Genomic DNA, 17755 nt, shown 5'->3' on the forward strand with positions numbered 1-17755 from the left:
AAGGTATTAAGATTCCCATAAAGAAATTGAGTCCTGCTCTAAATCACACATAATTCCACAATTCTCACTAGGGCAAGAACCCAGTTAAGAATTTCTTTCCTTCCATGGTGACTCAGTGATAAATAACCCACCTGCCAGTGCAGAAGGTGTGGACTCCATCCCTGGGTTGGGAACTTAGTGACTACCCAACACCCACAACTTGATGTTATACATTCTGTGCCTGCTTACTCAATCATATCTAGCTCTTTACAACCCCATGGACTGTAGCCCGCCAGGCTCCTCTGTCCATAGAATTTTTCAGGCAAGAATACTGGAGTGGGCTGCCATTTTGTACTCTGGGGATCTTCCCAACCTGTGGATCAAACCCATGTCTCTTGTGTCTCCTACATTGGCAGCTGGATTCTTTATCAACTATTCCACCTTTGTTGTTGGTGTTCAGTTGCTAAGTCATGGCCAACTCTTTGAGACCCCATGGACTGCAGCACTCCTGGCTTCCCTGTCCTTCATTATCTCCCAGCATTTGCTCACATTCATGTCCACTGAGTTGGTAATCCTATCTAATCATCTCAACCTCTGCCGCCGCCGCCTCCTCCTCTTGCCTTCAGTTTTTCCCAGCATCAGGGTCTTTTCCAATGAGTCAGCTCTTTGCATCAAGTGGCCAAAGTATTAGAGCTTCAGTTTTAGCATCAGTCCTTCCAATGAGTATTCAGGGTTGATTTCCTTTAGGATTGACTGGTTTGATCTTCTTGCAGTCCAAGGGACTATCAAGAGTCTTCTCCAGGACCACAGTTCGAAAGCATCAATTCTTCAGCACTCAGTCTTCTTTATGGTCCAACTCTCAGGTCTATACGTGACTACTGAAAATGCCACAGCTTTGATTCTGTGGGCCTTCGTCGTCAAGGTGATGTCTTTGCTTTTTAATACACCGTCTAGGTTTGTCATAGCTTTCCTTCCAAGGATCCAAGGGTCTTTTAATTTCATGACTTGCAGTCACCATCTGCAGTTTTTGGAGCCCAAGAAAAGAAAATCTGACACTGCTCCCACTTTTTCCCTTTGCGTTTGCAATGAAGTGATGGGACCAAATGTCATGTTCTTAGTTTTTGAATGTTGACTTTTAAGCCACCTTTTTACTTTCCTTTTTCACCTTCATCAAGAGGCTCTTTAGTTCCTCTTCACTTTCTCCCATTAGAGTGGTATCATCTGCGTATTTGAGGTTGTTGATATTTCTCCCAGCGATTATCATTGAGTAATATTCCGTTGCCTAGGTGTACCATAGTTTATCTGTTCATCTACTGAAGGACATCTTAGCTGCTTCCAAGCTGTAAATATCTCTGTGAAAGTTTTGTTGTGGACATAAATTTTTATCTCCTTTGGGTAAATACCAAGATGCATGACTGCATAATGGAGGTAAATCCTGCTTGGCTGTGGTATATCATTCTTTTTATACATTGTTTGATTTTATTTACTTATATTTTATTGTGGCATCTATATTCATGAGGTTTTTTTTTTTCTTTGTGATGTCATTGTCTTTTTTTTTTTGGTATTAGGTAAATGCTGGCCTAATGGAGTAAATTGGAAGTAGTCCCTCTCCTTCTGTCTTCTAAAGATACTGTAGAGAATTGGTATAATTTCTCCTTAAGTGTTTGATAGAATTTTACAGTGAACCTGTCTGGGCCTGGTGCTTTCTGTTTTGAAAGGTTACTAATTATTGTTTCTGTTTCTTGAATACAGTTATATTCAGATTGTTTATTTTTTATTGTGTTTCAGCAAAATTTGTGTCTCTCAAAGAAATGGTCTGTTTTATGGGGCTTCTCTGATAGCTCAGTTGGTAAAGAAATTGCCTGCAATTCAGGAGACACCTGTTCGACTCCTGGGTTGGGATGATCCTCTGAAGGAGGGATAGGCTACCCACTTCAGTATTCTTGGGCTTCCCTTGTGGCTTAGCTGGTAAAGAATCCACATGCAGTACAGGAGACCTAAGTTCAATCCCTGGGTTGGGAAGATCTCCTGGAGAAGGGAAAGACTACCCACTCCAGTATTCTGGCCTAGAGAATTCCATGGAGTCCATGTGGTCACAAAAAGTCAGACACAACTGAGCAACTTTCACTTTCATACACATTATCAAATTTATGGCCATAGAGTTGTTGATGTGTGTGTTAGTCGCTCAGTTGTGTCCGACTCTTTGTGACCCCATGGACTGTAGTCTGCCAGGCTCCTCTGTCCATGGAGTTCTCCAGGCAAGAATACTGGACTATTGGAGTGGGTTGCCATTCCCTTTTTCAGGGAATCTTCTTGACCCAGGGTTCGAATATGCATCTCCTGCATTGGCAGGTGGGTTCTTTATCACTAGCGCCAGCTGGGAACCCCAGAGTTGTTCGTGAAGTGAAGTGAAATCGCTCAGTCGTGTCCGACTCTGCGACCTCGTGGACTGTAGCCTACCAGGCTCCTCCGTCCATGGGATTCTCCAGACAAGAATACTGGAGTGGGTGCCATTTTCTTCTCCAGGGGATCTTCCCGACTCAGGGATCGAACCCAGGTCTCCCGCATTGCAGGCAAACGCTTTAACCTCTGAGTCACCAGGGAAGCCTGTTCATAGTAATGCTATATATATATGTATGTATGTATGTTTGTTTGTTTTTTCAATGCCGCATGGTTCTTGAGAGTTTAGTTCCCTGGCCAGGGATCAAATCCATGCTCCCTGCAGTGGAAGAGCGGATTCTTAACCACAGAACTTGAGGGAAATCCCTACATCCATTTGCTTTTAATCTATGTTTAAAATAGGTATCTTGAGATAACATACTTAGGTCTTATTTTTTGATATACTGTGACAAATCTGTCTTCTGGTTGGTGCATTTAGACCATTGGCATACAAAATGATTATTAATATGGATGAATTAATTTCTGCCATATTTGTTACTGTTTTCTATTTGTTTCCCTTGTTCTTTGTTCCTATATTTAGCTCCACTCTTTTTTTTTAAATTTTTTTAAAAATTGAGCATATGGAAGTTTTCATTTTATTTTTACTTATTCTGAAAACTTCTTTTCCTTATATAGATATGAATTTCTGACCTATATCGTTTTCCTTCTCTCTCAAGAGCTTCTCATAACATACCTTGAAAGGCAGGTCTACTGGCAACATATTCCATCAATTTTTGATTAAGAAAATCTTTTGATTTTGATTAAAATCTTTTCTTTTGATTAAGAAAATCTTTATTTCTCTTTAATTTCTAAAGAAATTTCACAGGATACAGAATTCTAGTCTTTTTCCCCCCTCCCTTCCTGCCCCCCAATACTTGAAATATTTCTCCTTTAAATATTACTCCTCTCTCTTTTTACTTGCATAGTTTCTGAGGAGAAATTGGATGTAATTCCTACTCTTGTTTATCTATTAGGTAAGATTATTTTCCCCTGTGACTTTTTTCAGGATTTTTATTCTTTATCTTTAATTTTCTATAGTTTGAAATAATATGTGTAGGTGTGGTTTTTTGGCAGTTATCCTGCGTGGTTTTCTGAAACTTCCTGGATCTATTGTCTGGTGTCTGACACTACTTTGTTATTGTTTCAAATGTTACTGCTGTCACTTTCTCTCTTCTTCTGGTGGTCCAAGAACGTTTTGTTATGCTTTCTGTGCTTATCTCACAGTCCTTGGATATTCTCTTTTTATTTTTGTTTTGTTTCATCTCGGTTTTTCTCCTCTTTGTTTTTTAGTTTTCAAAGTTTCTGTTCAGATATTTTTAAGCTTTTAGAGGTCTTTCCTCATCTTTGTCCTGTCTGCAATAAGTCCCCTATGTATAAAGTTTCAAGTTGTGAATTTTCAAAGATTGGAATGTGTGTTTGCATGTCCAGTCACACATTATGTGTGTGGCATACGTTGTCACATGTGTGCATCCTCTGCAAATGGTTGTGCTTTTGTATAGTTTTTGTTGTTGTTCAGTTGCTAGGTCTATCCAACTCTTTTCGACTCCATGGACTGCAGGCTCCTCTGTCCTTCACTATCTCCCAGAGTTTGCTCCGATTCATGTCCATTGAGTCAGTGATGCTATTTAACCACTCATCCTCTGCCATTGTCTTCTTTTACCTTCAGTCTTTCCCAGCATCAAGGTCTTTTCTAGTGTGTCGGTTCTTCCCATCAAGTAGGTGGCCAGAGTATTGGAGCTTCAGCTTCAGCATTAGTACTTCCAATGAAAATTCAGGACTGATCTCTTTAGGATTGACTGATTTGATCTCCTCGCAGTCCAAGGGAGTCTCAAGAATCTTCTCCTGCACCACAATTGTAAAGCATCAATTATTCAGCACTCAGCCTTCTTTATGGTCTAGCTCTCACATCCGTACATGACTACTGGAAAAACCATAGCTTTGACTATACAATCTTTGTTGAAAAAGGTATACTATTTTACTGTACAGTAATGTACTCACAGTTCAGAAAACTGAGATCATGGCATCTGGTCCCATCACTTCATGGCAGTAGATGGGGAAACTGTGGAAACAGTGACAGACTTTATTTTTGGGGGCTCCAAAATCACTGCAGATGGTGACTGTAGCCATGAAATTAAAAGATGCTTGCTCCTTGGAAGAAAAGTTATGACCAGCCTAGCTGCTGCTGCTAAGTCGCTTCAGTCATGTCTGACTCTGTGCGACCCCATGGACTGCAGCCTACCAGGGTCCCCCGTCCCTGGGATTCTCCAGGCAAGAACACTGGAGTGGGTTGCCATTTCCTTCTCCAATGCATGAAAGTGAAAAGTGAAAGTGAAGTTGCTCAGTCGTGTCCAACTCTTCACGACCCCACGGACTGCAGCCTACCAGGCTCCTCCGTTCCTGGGATTCTCCAGACAAGAGTACTGGAGTGGGTTGCCATTGCCTTCTCCATTGACCAACCTAGACGGCATATTAAAAAGCAGAGACGTTACTTTGCCAACAAAGATCCATCTAGTCAAAGCTTTGGTTTTTCCAGTAGTCATGTATAGATGTGAGAGTTGGATTATAAAGAAAACTGAGTGCCAAAGAATTGATGCTTTTGAACTGTGGTGTTGGAGAAGTCTCTTGAGAGTCCCTTCGACTGCCAGGAGATCCAGCCAGTCCATCCTAAAGGAAATCAGTCCTGAATGTTCATTAGAAGGACTGATGCTGCAGCTGAAACTCTAATACTTTGGCTACCTGATGCGAAGAACTGACTCATTAGAAAAGACCCTGATGCTAGGAAAGATTGAAGGCAGGAGGAGAAGGGGACGACAGAGAATGAGATGGTTGGATGGCCTCGCTGACTGGATGACCATGAGCTTGAGTAAACTCTGGGAGTTGGTAATGGACAGGGAGGCCTGGCATGCTGCAGTCCATGGGGTTGCAAAGACTCTTACATGACTGAGCGACTGAACTGAACGTATAGAATACAGTATGTTTATTTCAAGCCCAGGATGTCTGGAGTGTTAAAGCAGTAGAGATGTAGCTGGTACTGCTAAGTACTGCTAAGCTGGTACTATACACAAAGCAATAATGATGGAAACAAAAGTGAAAATAATTGAAAGAGTGGAGCAGGGTGAAAAGATGACAATTATTGTGCATTCTTATAACATGAATCATTTAACCAGGCATGATTCTAAAGAACAAAAACAGGATTATGGAACATGTGAAGTCTGCTATGCCTATGTTGTTGACAATAATATTGAAGAAGCATGGAAAAGTGATGGAGAAACTTCTCAGTGTGTGGCTGCAGGATCAGTGTCAGTGTCGAGTTCCTCTCAGCTTAATGTTGATTCAGCAGGAAGCTCAATGCCTTTATGAAGACTTGAGGAAGAAACTGAGTGAAGAGTCAGATGGCATCTTTTAATGCCATCTTGGCTGGATTCATCAGTTCAAGGCTAGAGCCGCCTTCACAGAGTAAAAGTAAGTGGTGAGGTGGTGAGTGCAGATACAGTAGTTGCCCATTAATTTCCTGAAATACTTTAAGAAATTATTGATGAAGGTGCATGTTGACTTGAGTAGGTATCTTGTGGATGAGACAGGACCGTACTGGAAGAGGATGCCAAACTGAAGTTACGTCAGTAAGGAAGAAAAGTGATGCCAGGCTTTAATAAAGCAGCAAAAAAAAAAATAGGCTAACTCTCTTGTTTGATATCAGTGCTTCTGATGATATGAAGCTGAAAATTCTCTTAGCTTATCATTCAGAGAACCTAAGAGCCCTTAAAAACATAGCCAAGTGCTTTCTTCCTGTTATGTGGAATAGAAACCCCAAAGCCTGGGTTACACAGGCCATTTTCCAGGACTGACTTTTCCACCACTTAATCCTGGAGATCGAGAAATACTGCTTGGAGAAGGACATATCCCGTTCAACATTCTTTTGCTGCTCAACAGTGCTCCAGGCTACCCCTCATTCATGATTGACTTCATCCTACCGTCAAAGGAGTGCATCTGCCACCAAATATTTTGTCACTCATCCAGCCTGTGGACCAGGGAGTTACAGCAACTTTCAAGAAGTATTTACATCACACTTCTTGTCAGGCAGTAAAGGCAGGTGTTGAGTCAGGAACAGCCTTGTGACAGTTTTGAAAAGACTGTAACATCTACAAGGCTGTAAAAAACATTGACTTTGCTTGGCATGAAATTACAGTTGTCACCATGAATGGGGTTTGGAGGAACCTTTGCCTGTAGTTTGTTCATGATTTTCATGGAGTTGAGAAGGTGAATAAGGAGTCCAAAGAAGTCTTCTGCAGCATATTGACCCTTAGCGAGATGTTAGAGCTAAATCTGTAAGAGGATGATTTCACTGAACTCCAGCTTACTAATGAAGGCATAATGAAATAGAGGCTGAGAGAAAGGACTGAGAGAGACAAGAGGAAGAAGTAACTGAAGAATTCATAACACAGGAAATGGCAAGAGAGTTTTCTTGATTTGAGGAAGCACTGTTAGTTTTTGAGGCACAGACCCCAAATGTAGAACAGTACATGAAGGTTGTAGCAGCCATTCAGAATGCAGCCCAGTGCTACCATGTCATCTGTGATGAGAAAAGAAGATCTACTACCTAGACATCACTGAATAATTTTTTCAAGAGGGTAGATAGAATTGAATCCAGCAAGGAACCAGAACTTGTGCCATCAGTGTCAGGCATGAGTCAAATTGCAGCTTGCCCTCCGTCTCCTAGTGCTGGTGACCCTTCAGCTCTACCATCTCCCTCCTCCTCTTTTTCCTCTAGCCAGTAACTCTTCTTGCCTGTTCACTCGATGCCATCTCCTGTATGCCGGTTGTTGTACTGTATTGTACTTTTCAAGGTACTATACTGTAAGAATAAAAATGTTTATTTTTCATGTCTGTTTCTTTCTTACGTGTTATTTGTGTGAAAAATATTTTAAGCCTTCTGCAGTACAGTACTATATTACTGATTGTGTTAGTTGGTTACCTGGGCTAACTGTATTGGATTTAGGAACACACTCTCAGAATGGAACTTGTTCATATGTGGGGGACTTATTGAACTGGTTATTCTACCACTTTCTTCATTTCCATTAGCGTTTTTGATCTCTAGCATTTCTTTCTGGTTCTTTCTTAGGATTTCTATTTCTCTGTTTACATTGCCTGTCTGATCTTATATATTGCCTACTGTATCCACTAAAGCCCTTAGCATATCAATCATAGTTATTTCAAATTCTTTGTTCTGATAGGAATGGATAAAGATGATGTGGTACATATGTATACTAGAATATTACCCAGTCATTAAAAAGAATGAAATAATGCCATTTGCAGCAACATGGATGGACCTAGAAATTGTCATACTGAGTGAAGTAAGTCAGAGAAGGAGAAATAATATATGACATCGTTTATATTGGAATCTAAAAAGAAATGATAAAAATGACCTTACAAAACAGAAAGAGACTCTTAGACTAGAGAACTAACTTTTGGTTCTGGGTGGGGGCGGGGCCGGGGGCTGGGGCAGGAGGAGGGTGGGCAATGGGAAGGGATAATTGGGAAATTTGGGATGGACATTACACACTGCTATATTTAAAATGGATAACCAATAAGGACTTACTGTATAACACATGGAACTCTGCTCAATGTTATGTGGCATCCCTAATGGGAGGGGAGTTTGGGGGAGAATGGATATGTATATACGTATGGCTCAGTCCCTTTGCTGTTCACCTAAAACTATCACAACATTGTTAATTGGCTATATCCCAATACAAAATAAAGAGTTTTTTTAAAATCTTGTTTTGATAAATCTATCAACATGCCTCCCTTGTCTGGTTCTGATGTTTGCTCTGCCTTTTCAAACTGTACATTTTGCTCTTTGATATCTCTTGTAAATTTTTTCTTGATAGCCAGATACAAGGTACTGAATAAAAGGAATTGCTGTAAATGAGCCAATAGTAACGAGGTGGTAAGATGTAGAAGGGAAGTGTTTTCCAGTTCTGTGATTAAGTCTCATTCTTTTTGTGAGGCTATGCCTCTGTACTGTGAAGTTTAAAGTATCTCAGTTTTCTTCTCCCCTTCTCCTTGGTACAGGATGGCTAGAGTATGGTGGAGTTTGGTATTAATATTTTTCTTTTCCTGGGTCATTTAGGCTCTGATAATACACAGCAGATTGGGCTCTGGTTAATTAGTTTCTCCTGAGGGAAGGCCTTATTAAGAAGAACAGAGTGCTTTGCTGTATTTAAAAATGGGCTTCTCTGGTGGCTCAGCATTAAAAGAATCCTCCTACATTGCAAGTGCCACAGGAGACGTGGGTCCGATCCCTGGGTCAGGAAGATCCTCTGGAGTAGGGCATGACAACCCACTCCAGTACTCTTGCCTGGAGAATCCCATGAACAGCAGAACCTGGTGGGCCACAGTCCATGGGGTTGCAAAGAGTTGGACACAACTGAAACAACTTAGCATGCACTAATTTCCCCTGAGGGCAGGCCTTATTAAAAAGAACAGAGTGCTTTGATGTATTTAAAAATGGTAGTTTACCCTCCCCTTGCCAAAATCATACAGGAATTTTTCTCTGATATTTACTGTGAACTTCTACTTGGGTTCCTGGTGATAATGGTGAGGGGCCCTGTGATTGTATGCCCCTGGAGTTTTTAACTCTCAAAATTGTCCACGCTGAGCCTCCAGCAGTTAGTCAGTCAGTTATAGTTTAGGTTTTCTTGCCCGTATACTGGATCCCACAGCAGTTTCAGCTGGTAACTCTCTGCTCAGGTAAGCTGTGATTACCCTGCATGTACCTCTTTACAGTCTCAGAGGGCAGTGGTTTGCTGTTACCTCTCTTACAGATCCAAGAAATATTGATTTGTCTTTTCAGCTCTTGTCAGGATGGAGAGGTGACTTAAAAGCATCTTATGTAGTGCTTTTCCTTTAGTTTAAATAAATATCTTTATTTTTTTTTAATGGTGGCTAACTTTTAAACATCCATCTGATAATATAATTGTATAGAATAAAATTCACCCATTTTAAGAGTATAGTTCAATGGGTTTTAGTACATGTATTTCATTATATTAATATTCCAAAATTTGTTTTATCACTTGTCTGTTGATGTAGATTTAGGTTGTTTATAGTTTTTGGCTATTACAGATAAAGCAACTGTGAACATTTGTGTACAGTGAACATATGCCTTCATTTCTCTTGGTTGCCTATCTGCCTATTATATGGTAGGTGTCAACTTTTTTTATCAAAGTGAAATTCACATTCATAAAAATAACCATTTTTGTGGATTAAAGATCTAAGTGTAAGACCAGAAACTATAAAACTCGTAGAGAAAAACATAGGCAAAACACTCTCTGACATAAATCACAGCAGGATCCTCTATGACCCACCCGCAGAGTAATTGAAAAGCAAAAACGAACAATGGGACCTAGTTAAAAGCTTTTGCACAACAAAGGAAACTCTAAGCAAGGTGAAAAGACGGCCTTCAGAATGGAGAAAATAATAGCAAATGAAGCAACTGACAAAGAATTAATCTCAAAAACATACAAGCAGCCCATACAGCTCAATTTCAGAAAAATAAACAACCCAATCAAAAAATGGGCAAAGAACTAAACAGGCATTTCTACAAAGAAGACATACAGATGGCTAACAAACACATGAAAAGATGCTCAACATCACTCATTATCAGAGAAATGCAAGTCAAAACTACAGTGAGGTACCATCTCACCCCAGTCAGAATGGCTGCTATCAAAAAAGCAATAAATGCTGGAGAGGGTGTGGAGAAAAGGGAACCCTCTTACACTGTTGGTGGGAATGCAAACTAGTACAGCCACTATGGAGAACAGTGTGGAGATTCCTTAAAAACCTGGAAATAGAACTGCCTTATGACCTGGGATTCCCACTGCTGGGCATACACACCGGGGAAACTAGAATTGAAAGAGACACGTGTACGCCAATGTTCATCACAGCACTGTTTACAATAGCTAGGATATGGAAGCAACCTAGATGTCCACTGGCAGATGAATGGATAAGAAAGCTGTGGTACATATACACAATGGAATATTACTCAGCCATTAAAAAGAATGCATTTGAATCAGTTCTAATGAGGTGGATGAAACTGGAGCCTATTATACAGAGTTGAAGTAAGTCAGAGAAAAACACCAATACAGTATATTAATGCATATATATGGAATTTAGAAAGATGGTAACGATGATCCTATATGCGAGACAGCAAAAGAGACACAGATGTAAAGAGCAGACTTTTGGACTCTGTGGAAGAAGGCGAGGGTGGGATGATTTGCAAGAATAGCATTGAAACATTTATATTACCATGTGTGAAGCAGATTGCAGCCCAGGTTCAATGGATGAGGCAAGGTGCTCTGGACTGGTGCACTGGGATAACCCTGAGGGATGGAATGGGAAGGGAGGTGGGAGGGGGGTTCAGGATGGGGAACACATGTACACCCATGGCTGATTCATGTGAATGTATGGCAAAAACCACTATAATATTGTAAAGTAATTAGCCTCCAATTAAAATAAATAAATTAATTTTTTAAAAAGTAACCATTTTGAAGTGTATAGCTCAGTGCCATGTATTCACACATTCACAGTGTTGTGCAACCATTACCTCTATCTAGTTCTAAAACCTTTTCATCCTGAAATTTTCCTGAAAGGAAAATTCACACCATTAGACAGTCACTTCACATTTCCTATTTTGCCATCCCTGTAAACCCCAAATCTGCTCTCTGTCTCTGTAGATTTACCTATTCTAGATACTTCATATAAGTGGGATTATACAGTCAATCCTAAAGGAAATCAACCCTGAATATTCATTGGAAGGACTTATGCTGAAGCTGAAGCTCCATCCAATACATCAGCCACCTGATGCAAAGAGCCAGCTCGTTGGAAAAGACCCTGATGCTGGGGAAGATTGAAGGCAGCAGAATGAGATGGTTGGGTGGCATCATCGATTCCATGAATATGTATTTGAGCAAACTCTGGGAGATAGTGAAGGACAGGGAAGCCTAGCATGCTGCAGTCGATGGAGTCACAGAATTGGATGCTACTTAATGACCGGACAACAACAGTACAGTATATGACTTTTCATTTCTAACATCTTAGTATATTTTTAGGGTTGATGTATGTTGTCACATAAGCCAGTACTGTATTTTCTAAAATAGCTGAATAAAACTCTTGTATGGATATACCACATTTTGTGTATCTATTCACTGATTGACAGACAGATGAGTTGTTTGTTTTTTAGCTATTGTCTGTATTGCTGTTACAAACATTTTTGAGAAAGTTTTTGTTTGAATGTGCATGCCAAGTCACTTCAGTCATGTCCAACTCTGAGACCTCACAGACTGTAGCCTGCCAGGCTTCTCAGTCCATGGAATTTTCCAGGCAAGGATACTGAAGTGGGTAGCCATTCCTTTCTCCAGGGGATCCTCCTGACCCAGGGATTGAACCTACATCATCTGTAGCTTCTGTGTTTCAGGCAGATTCTTTATTGCTGAGCCACCAGGAAGCCCTCTTGTTTGAATATCTGTTTTCAAACCTTTTCAGTAAGTACAGGCTTACCCAGCCATCTGGAAGTAGAGCATTCATATGACATCTTTTGTAGGCTGAAATGGGATATAATAAAGAACTAATTATCTTTCTTTTTTTATAAAGATGAAGATCCTTTTTGGATTTCTTTTTGGTTAGCAAAAACACATATAATGTGGGTCTTTCATAAAAGTAAAGTGGCATAAAGGGAACTGTCCAAAACTGTACCTAGTGTGATTGTTGGGTAATGTGACAATTCTGTGATGTGTTGAGCAACTGCTGAACTATTGGTCCACAGTAGCTGTACCATTTTACATTCTCATTAGCAGTGTATGAGGGTTGTAATTTTCTCCTTATCCTTGCCTTTGCTTGTTTTCCTTTTATTTTTAAATTATGGTAACCTTAGCATAATGAGTGGTATCTCATTATGATTTTCATTTGCATATCCTTAAGGAATACGATGTTGAGCATTTCTTCATGTGCTTGTTGCCCATTTATTTTCTTGGAAGAAATGTCTGTTCAGATCCTTTCTGTTTTTCAGTTGATTTGTTTTTTTGTTGTTGTTGTAAGAATTTCTTATATATTCTGGATACTAGATCCTTATCAAGTCAATTAGTCAGTTCAGTTGTTCAGTCGTGTCTGACTCTTTTCGACCCCATGAACTGTAGCATGCTAGACTTCCCTGTCCATCACCAACTCCCGGAGCTTGCTCAAACTCATGTCCATCGAGTAAGTGATGGCATCCAACCATCTTATCCTCTTTCATCCCCTTCTCCTCCCGCCTTCAGTCTTTCCCAGCATCAGGGTCTTATCAAGTAGTGATTTTCAGATATCTTCTCTTTTTCACTCTCTTGATTATGTAATCCAGTCTACTCTTTCTTTCTGTTCCTAGTGATTTTGGTGTCATACATAAGAAACCATTGCCAAATCCAAGGTCATGGTTTTTTCTGAGATTTTTATAGTTTTGGCTCTTACATGCTAAATCTTCAAACCATTTTGAGTTAATTTTTGTGTGTAGTGTGAGATAGAGGTCCACCTTCATTCTTTTGCCTGTGGTCACCCAATTGGCCCAACACCATTTTTTTTTTTCCATTTATTTTTATTAGTTGGAGGCTAATTACTTTACAATATTGTAGTGGTTTTTGTCATACATTGACATGAATCAGCCATGGATTTACATGTATTCCCATCCCTCTCCCCCCTCCCACCTCCCTCTCCACCCGATTCCTCTGGGTCTTCCCAGTGCACCAGGTCCGAGCACTTGTCTCATGCATCCAGCCTGGGCTAGTGATCTGTTTCATCCTAGATAATATACATGTTTTGATGCTGTTCTCTCGAAACATCCCACCCTCGCCTTCTCCCACAGAGTCCAAAATTCTGTTCTGTACATCTGTGTCTCTTTTTCTGTTTTGCATATAGGGTTATCGTTACCAAAAAATATGGAACGCTTCACGAATTTTCGTGTCATCCTTGCGCAGGGGCCATGCTAATCTTCTCTGTATCGTTCCAATTTTAGTATGTGTGCTGCCGAATCAAGCACCCAGCACCATTTGTTGAAGAGACTGTTCTTTCTCCACTGAATGGTTTTGACATTTTTGTTGAAAATTAACTGGTCATAGATATATAGATTTATTTTTTGGCTCTTAACTTCTTTATGTCTTTCCTATGCCAGTCTCACCATTTTTTTTATTACGATTGTGTTGTAGCAAGTTTTCAAATTGGGAGGTATGATTCTTTCAACTTTTTACATTGCTTTAATTATTCAGGCTCTCATAATTTCTTACAGATTTTAGGATCAGATTTTCCACTTCTACAGAAATGATCATTGGACGTTTATACGGATTGCATTGAATATAGATTGCTTTGGGGAGAATGGCCATCTTAAAAATATTAAGTCTTCCAACCATGAACAGAGTTCTTTCCATTTATTTGGGTTATTTCATTTCTTTTTGCAGTGTTTAGTGGCTTTCAGTATATAAATCTTGCACCTCTTTATTATATTTATTAAATAGTTCAGTCCTTTTGATGGTATTGTAAATGTCTTTGGCCACCTGATGCAAAGAACTGACTCCTTGGAAAAGACTGTGATGCTGGAAAAGATTGAAGGCAGGAGGAGAAGGGGATGACAGAGGATGAGATGGTTGGACAGCATCACCAACTGAATGGACATGAACTTAAGCAGGCTTCAAGTGTTGGTCATGGACAAGGAAGCCTGGAGTGCTGCAGTCCATGGGGTCGCAAAGAGTTGGACATGACTGAGTGAAGGAATTGAACTGAGCATCCTTTCATGTAAAAAATTCTCAACTTAATGGGTATAGAAGGGGGAAATACCTCAACATTTTAAGGGTCATAGATAACAGGCCCACAGTTCTCATTTTACTCAATGGTAAAAGGTTGAAAACTTTTCCTGTAGGATCAGAAACAGGACAGGGGTGCCCACTCTCACCACTCCTTTTCAGCAAAGTACTAGAAGTCCTAGCCAGAGCAATCAGTCAAGAACTAGAAATGAAAGCATCTATGTCAGAAAAGAGGAAGTAAATATGTATTTGCAAATAATGGGATCTTATTTATTGAAAATCCTAAGATTTCCACAAAAAAGCTGTTAATACAGCCTCTCAGAGTGAGTGGGAGTCTGGCTCACTTTATTATATTTGTGATCTATTGCTGTGTAACAGATCACTGCAAAACTTGGTGCCTTATAAGAACAGACATTTATTATCTGTCAGTTTCTGTGGGTCAGAAATTTGGGAACAGCTTCGCTGTGGGATTCTGGCTTTGGATCTTCCAGGAAGTTGCTCTTAGGCTGGCAACCACACTGCAGTCTTATAAAGGCCAGAATGGTTCTGGATAATTTATTTCTAAAATGGTTCACATATATGACTGTGGGTAAATGCCTCCGTTCTTTGCCAAGTGGAGCTCTCCTAGGAGCATCTTGAGTCTTTAGGATATGGCAGTAAGCTTCCTCTAGTACAAGTGATCCATGATAGAGAGGAGGAAGTCATAATTCCTATTATGACCTAGTTATGCTTTGTCATTTCTGCCAGACTTTTTGGTGGAAGTTACTAAGCACAGCCACAGTCAAGGAAAAAGAAATTAGGCTCCAACTTTTGAAGGGAGGATACTCAAACTGAGTGTCAGTGACTGACCAAGTGGAGGTAAGCAATACAGGAGACTCAGAATATGTCTAGATAGTGGCCTTCTGGAGTTCTTCATTAAATTGTTAATGATTTCTCAGGTAAGGGGGGAATATTTTGATAGTATTTCTAAGACCAAGACTTGGGCTGTTACTGAGATATATACGTATATATGTATATACTGAGATATATACATATATATGTATATATGTCGCCTACCAGGCTCCTCAGTCCATGGAATTTTCCAGGCAAGAGTACTGGAGTGGTTTGCCATTCCCTTCTCCAGGGGATCTTCCTGACCCAGAGATTGAACCCAGGTCTCTGGCATTGCAGGCAGACACTTTACCATCTGAGCCACCAGGGAAGCCCTGGAAGGGCTTAAAATTCATGTACTGAAAAGAAAATGATAAAATCCAGTTAAAAATATGTGAGGTTTTTTTTTTTTGGAAGTTTTGTTTTAGAGACTCTTGACTGAAGTAAATCATCATTGGCTTGCTGTGGATTAGGAAGAAAGCTGATGTGAACCAGTCAAAAATATGAGTTTTGTAGTACCTTTGGAACATTATCCTGTTTGGGAGTAACTTTTAATTTTTACATAATCTTAAGCTTAGAAAGGATTTCCCACATGTCTCAAATGGTAAAGAATCCACCTGCAATGTGGGAGACCTGGGTTTCATCCCTGGGTCAGGAAGTTTCCGTGGAGAAAGGAATGGAAACCAACTCCAGTATTCTTGCCTGGAGAATTCCATGGACAGAGGAGCCTGGTGGGCTATAGTCTATGAGGTCACAAAGAGTCAGACACGACTGAGTAAGTAACACAAGTACAAGTAAGCTTAGAAAATAACTGTAAGAATAGTGAAAGGAACTCCTATATATCCTTTAAACAGATTCCCCAGTTTATGTTTGTGACATTTGCCTTTCACCTGTTCTAGCCCAGCTGGCCTAAAACCACCAGGGATAAACCTGTAGTGTGATTGAGTTAGGCTTGTTGACAATGCAATGAGAGAGATCACAGACCAGGGGAACCACAAGGCTTTGCCCCAAAGAGTAAAATAGAGTTCTTACAGGATTTTGTAGAAGGGTGGCACTGAAGTGAAATTTAAATGAAGTAGTGTTTTGATAGGGAAAGCAAAGTCAAGGTTATGTGTAAAAAGAATCAACATTAGGTCTGAGCTGTGAAGTGGGCTTAAGGTGGTATTTCCTTGAAAATTACAGAATTAAGAGCTTTTTGAACATTTCTTCTCCTAAAGTTGCTTTCTTAGATCATCCTAGGAAGAGTAGGATATTTCAGAAAGTTTACTTAAGTTCCTTCCCATCATCTTCCCAGTTGAGAGACTAGCACTGTTGTGATATTTTTTCCCTGATAAGTTACTTATTTAAAAAAAATGTAAAGAACTTCATGTAAATGGAATAATGTAGATAATAGTAGTGTGCAGTTTCTTTGACACAGCATATTTGTAGATTTATCTGTTTTATTGCTTCCTGCAGCACTTGTTACCTTTTCATTGCTAAGTAATATTGCATTTTATTAATAGACTGCAATTTGCATATCAATTTTCTTGTTGATGGACTTGTAGGCTTCCAGTTTGGGAGTATTGTGAAGACAGCTACTATGAGCATTTTTATATAAGATTTTAGTCTATATGTTTTTTTATTTCTCTTGGATGTATACCTGGCTGTGAAATTCCTACATCAAAGGCTAGGTGCTTGTGTATATATGTTTAACTTTTAAGAAACTACTAGAACTTTTCAAAATGATTATTCCGTTTTACATTCCCATCAACAATTTATGAGAATTCCCCAGTTGCTTCATATCCTTTCCAATGTTTGATGTTATGGTCTTTTTATTTTTTAATCTTAGACATTGTTACAGGTATAAAGTAGTCTTCATAGTGGTTTTAGTTTTTATCATCCTAATTAACAATGATGTTGAGCATTTTTTAAATGTTTATTGGCCATTTGTGTATCTTGCTTCATGAAGTGTCTATTCATGTTTTTTGCCCATTTCTTAATTGTTTTCTTTGTATTGTTTTAGGAGTTCTTTATGTATTCTGGGTACAAGTCTTTGTTTGACATAGTTTTACAAATATTTTCTTCCAGTATGTGGCATGCAGAATTTACCTTCTTAATGATATCTTTTGATGGGTAGAATCTTTTAAGTTTGATGAAGTTCTTTTAAAACTTTAACTTTCACAGTAAGATCTATGATCCACTTGAAACTAATTTTTATTTATGGTGTAAAGTGTGAATCTCAAGTTTCCCTTTTTTCCATGCAGAGATCCATTTTTTCCAGCATCATTTGTTGATAAAAGACTTCTTTTTATTGTTACCTTTGTTAAAAATCAAATGACTGGAAAAATCTGAATCTGTTTCTGGGTTCTTTATTTTTATTCCATTGGTCTGTGTGGAATACTGTGTATTAATACACTTTGAAAAGCATATATAGAGTACTTATTAGATTGTTGCAAACAGGAAAAACCTTTCTTGTTCATGTTTTGATAGCACTGGAGATGTTTCTAAGGATTATCATTTTGCAGCCAGTGATATTTGGAGGCTTTTCAGCATGAAGTACTATATATTCCTGTATTACTTTTTTTTTTCTTTTTTTTGGTATGTGAGATTGATACTCCTATTCTTTTCTATTTGTAAAGATGCGAAAACACTTGTTTAGGTCAGAGTTTTGA

General features: G+C 39.3%; 1 protein-coding gene and 1 non-coding gene across 4 annotated transcripts in view; one reads left to right on the forward strand and one right to left on the reverse strand.

Annotated features, from left to right (window-relative positions):
* G2E3 (G2/M-phase specific E3 ubiquitin protein ligase) overlaps window positions 1-17755 on the forward strand; it is a 62126-nt gene that overhangs the window by 5107 nt on the left and 39264 nt on the right. The gene's annotated exons all lie outside the window — the stretch shown is intronic.
* On the reverse strand, window positions 13371-13477 carry LOC136147727 (U6 spliceosomal RNA). Its single transcript, XR_010659374.1, has one exon. It is a non-coding gene; the product is annotated as a U6 spliceosomal RNA (small nuclear RNA).

Source organism: Muntiacus reevesi, chromosome 15 (assembly GCF_963930625.1).
Source record: "Muntiacus reevesi chromosome 15, mMunRee1.1, whole genome shotgun sequence".
Lineage (NCBI taxonomy): Eukaryota > Metazoa > Chordata > Mammalia > Artiodactyla > Cervidae > Muntiacus > Muntiacus reevesi.